This window comes from Pinus tabuliformis, chromosome 1_2 (assembly GCF_031772625.1).
Source record: "Pinus tabuliformis cultivar Carrire ecotype Pingquan chromosome 1_2, CPIR1, whole genome shotgun sequence".
In the NCBI taxonomy this organism is placed as follows: domain Eukaryota; kingdom Viridiplantae; phylum Streptophyta; class Pinopsida; order Pinales; family Pinaceae; genus Pinus; species Pinus tabuliformis.
In genome coordinates, this window is record NC_142298.1 from 238,616,943 (window position 1) to 238,621,771 (window position 4,829).

Consider the following 4,829-nt stretch of genomic DNA (forward strand, 5'->3'; position numbering starts at 1 on the left):
GGATAAGAATGTCATAGGAACAAAATGTATCTTCAAGAACAAGTTGAATGAAAATGGGGAAGTTATTAGAAACAAGGCCAGAATTGTCTGTAAAGGGTATGCTCAACAAGAAGGAATAGACTTTGAAGAAAAATTTTCTCCCGTTGCTAGACTTGAGGCCATCCGAATGTTCCTTACTCTCTCAAGCTTTCAAAAATTCAAAGTATTTCAAATGGACGTGAAATCAGCCTTTCTGAATGGAGACTTAGAAGAAGAAGTGTACATTGAGCAACCAGATGGTTTCATTCTTGGGAATGATCCAAATCTTGTATGCAGACTTAAGAAGGCCCTTTATGGTCTTAAACAAGCTCCAAGGGCTTGGTACTATCATTTGGACAAATATCTTCATCAACAAGGTTTTTCAAAAGGATCAACAGATAGAAATCTTTATATAAAAATTGAAAATGACAAATTTCTAATACTTGTTGTGTATGTAGATGATATTATCTTTGGCAGCAATGAAGCTATGAGTCAAAGCTTTGCCTTGGTGATGCAGAAAGAATTCGTAATGTCTTTGCTTGGAGAATTGACATATTTTCTTGGGTTGCAAATCCAACAAAATGAAGGCGGTATTTTCTTGTCTCAAACCAAGTACCTCAAGCAGATTCTGAAGAAGTATGGCATGGAAGATTCGAAACCAGTATGTACCCCTATGGTTACAGGATGCAGTCTCAGTGCAAATGATGAATCAGCAACAGTGCATCAACCAACCTATAGATCTATGATTAGAAGTCTACTTTATTTGATAGGTACCCAACCAGACATCATGCATGCAGTGGGAATAGTTGGAAGATTTCAAGCAAATCCTAAGGAAACTCATTTTCAGGCAGTTAAGAGAATCTTAAAGTACCTTCAAGGAATTCAAACTATGGCTTATGGTATCCTAGAGATACAGATCTCACACTTCATGCTTATACAGATGCAGATTGGGACGGAAGTGTGGATGACAGGAAGAGCACAAGTGGTGGTGCATTCTTCATGGGTTCCAGATTAGTATCTTGGTTCAGCAAGAAACAGATTTCGATTGCTTTATCTACAGCTAAAGCGGAATATGTGGCTGCTGCATCTTGCTGCACTCAACTCCTTTGGATGATGCAGACCTCGCAGGATTTTCAAATCACTTGTACACCACCTATCTCCATCTTATGTGATAATACAAGTGCAATCAACATTTCAAAGAGCCCAGTCATGCATTCAAAGACCAAGCACATACCGATCAAGTATCACTTTCTCCGGGAACAAGTGTTGGAACAAAAGGTCAAATTGGAGTATGTTCCTTCTAAGCAACAAGTTGCTGATATTCTCACTAAACCACTGCCCAGGGAAACTTTTGAATACCTTAGACAGAAGATGGGGGTAGTTGATGCATCATCTTGCTGTTAAATCTTGTCTGGTTCAGAAGAAAATGGGTGTACGCGAGTTTCCTGAGGAGGATCTGCGTACATGCGTCGGTTTGTGCAGAGACAGTCGCGTATATGGAGGTTTGATGGATATCAGTAGGGACAGGCTCTGGTTGAAGATATTCTGATATGGGTCTGATAAAGACCATCTGGCACAGGTTCAGGGGGAGCAGATAAACTTCTAATGATGCATTATTGGCATTATCTTAGAAGCTTTTGGTTCTAAGTTGTTGTTGAGTTCAGGTGGAACAAAGGCAGAGGGAGAACAGAAGGAAATCTTGGTTGCTGATCTGAATGGTGATTGACAGATGTTGCTGCTATCAGTTATTGGTGACTTTCATAAGTATTTCGTCTCTATGTCATGTATTTCTTTTGTGGTATCTCATTTATGGTGTCAAGGTCATGTAACGGCCTATTTTGGTTTCCCCACTATGCCTGGGATGAACATGTAATGAACTTGGTTGTCATATGTAAATTTCTAATGTATCCCCACTTGGTTGGGTTGATGATCCCCACTTGGTTGGGTGATTGATGTATGTATTGAGTCTTTTGGTGATAGGAAGGTATTTTATGATGTATAAGTCATGGTTCTTCTTGAAGAACATCTTTTTGCAGGTCTTGCCTATAGTCAGGGGGAGCATGGTCAGCACAGTAGGGCAAAGATTTTAGCATGTACTCAGGGGGAGCACAACCCTTTGCCCTTGATGACAAAGGGGGAGAATGACTTTGAGGATCTTGGGGTTGCCATCAAGTCTGAAGGAGGAGATTGTTGGCATTATGGCATAGGTTTGGAGCTATGTCACAGGTGTTGTCCTTGATGGCAACTCTCTTTGATAACAGATCTCAGTTCAGGCTTTCATAATGAAGGAAAAGACATATACGCAGGTTCATCTAGACGAAGATGCATATACACGCGAGTTAGACGTTACAAAGGTGCATATGCGTATACACGCACTTTCACGCAAGGAAAAGCGCATATATGTTGGAAAACTTACCTTTGGGCTGTGGTAGTTAGCCCTTGGTACTTGAACCTATGGTTTTGGACCATGGTATCTCGTCAGAAGTGTTGATCCCAAGTATTGGGCCTGTGATATTGTGTTATTATGGTTTTGTACCATGGTATTGAGAAAGGCCTAAGACTATAAAAGAGGAAGGAGATCATTTGGAAAAGCATCTTTGGAATCAATTGAATATCTAACATGTGCTAGATTTGAAACTTTTGTGATTGGGGTTATGGTGCAGATCTGGATCTGAATGAAGGAGGAACCTAAGCGCATAAGTAAGGATAAGATCTATTGATGGGTCATAATATTTAAAGCTTGAATGATAGTATCTTTGTATGATTTTGATCTGTTCTGCGAGGCACACACTTGATCTATAAATCTAATAATCTGGGTTATTTAGCATTTGACTGTTTGAAAGAGTAAATTCTCCTTTATAGATCTATACGCAGGTTTAGTGAAGCGAAGGCATGTATACACGCAGGTTCAATAAAGGAAAACTGCGTATACGCAGGTTGCTCCACCCACAGGAGCGTATGCATGCAAGGTTACAGGTTGTTTAAGTAGCGTATACATATTTTATTGTGATCTAGTTGCCTCTGTTTGTTGCTGCAGTGTTTTGGGTTCAGAATTTGGTATATGGTTACTGTTGCTGTGTTCTGGGTACAGCTGTCAGAGAAGTGTTTATTGTGAATCAGTTTTGTTCGGTGGAAAGGAGATTGGTTGAAGCAGAAATCTTGATGATTGATTGATGTTCATGGATCCAGTCTGAAAATTTATGAAACGTGGTCCCTGGAAGAAAGAGAAGGTTGTAGCCTTCAGTAGGCCAGCACCTACATACTAGTATCTTGGCTAGTACAAGAGCTAAGGGGGTTGTAGCTCCCTTCCAGGAGAATCTGGAAAACAAGAGAGGGTTGTAGCTCTCTGTAGGTTGTAGCCTACACACCGGTAAATGACTGCACCAATACATTGTAAAAGGAAGTTTCTAATTAAAGAAATATAGAGACGAATTGCAGCAGGTGGTTTTCACCCACATTGGGTTTCCACCTTATATCTTGTGTTCTTGTGTGTGACTGTCTTCTATTCTGTTTTACTAGTTTGGTTACTATTTATTTCACTCAGATACACAGATTAATAATCAACATCTGAAAGATAAAGTAAATCATAAGTTTGCATTATATACGCGGGTTTCCTTCTACATAGTTGCGTATATACGCGGGTTTCACTAACTGAAGTAGCGTATATCCTCTGATTTTTAAAAGGGAATATTTGGCTTGATAATACTGATTCACCCCCCCTCTCAGTATTATTTCCAACACTACTCTCTTTGGCTGATTTATAGTTAATTTGGGATTGATGGGTGGAACAACTTCTAGCGAAGTTGTTGTTGAACTACTGGGTTGATATGCAGCCTATTTGTTCGACGACTGTGGATTCAATTAATCTTTATTCCTTGTTAATATCAAAGCATCCTTTTCCTGTTTCGAGATGGATAGCATAAGCACTTGGGATGTGGAAGCATGATTGATAGCAACCAAATTAGTTTCTGGGTTTGGAAACGAATCAGTCAACACCGCCGAGGTACTTTAAGTCTTTAATAATTTCACAATCTCAGCTCGATGTGGACAATCTTTTGTGAAATTCTTGTCGTTACATATTAAACATGGATAAAAAGGTTTTTGTTGCCTAGTAGGTGTTCAAGAAGATTTTTCAGGAGATGAATTTTCCTGTTTCTTCTTATTATTTTTCCCTTTTTTCTTGCCCTTGGTTGCTTTGGATTCTTGCCCTTGTCAGATGACATGGCATTAATATCCGAGGCAAGAATTTTATCATTTGCTTTTTGACTAGAAACTGCAAGGGCTTTACCAGATGGAGCCTTGTGGTCTACGTACTTGAGGTACCAATCATGCCGTCACCGGCGTGAGAGTCCCTATTCGATTTAGGAGGGGGAGGAACAGAAAATTTTGGTCTAGGAGCATCAAGGATTTTTTCGTAGAGCGTGCCAGACTGAGTATAGATTAAATCTAAATATTGAGCACGGGCAATGACTTTCTCTTAAGTGACAACTCCTCCCTTCACCACATCTTCAGTAATGGAAGGCAATAATGACTTAATAAACCACTCAGCTAAAAGCTAATCAGGAACATACATATTTACCATTCGAGGACGATGTCACCGTTCATGAATATGATCAGATATATGAGTGGTTGTTGTCTGTTTAAAGTTTTTAAGGAGTTCTGTCCCCGTTTCGTACCTTATGTGTAACTGAAAGTGAGTTAGAAAAGTATTGGCAAGGGCATTGAAGTTGTCAAACGAAGCTCTAGGAAATTCAATATACCATTTCACTTCCAGACTAGTTAGCGTTCGTTGAAAAAGTTGAAGCCTAATC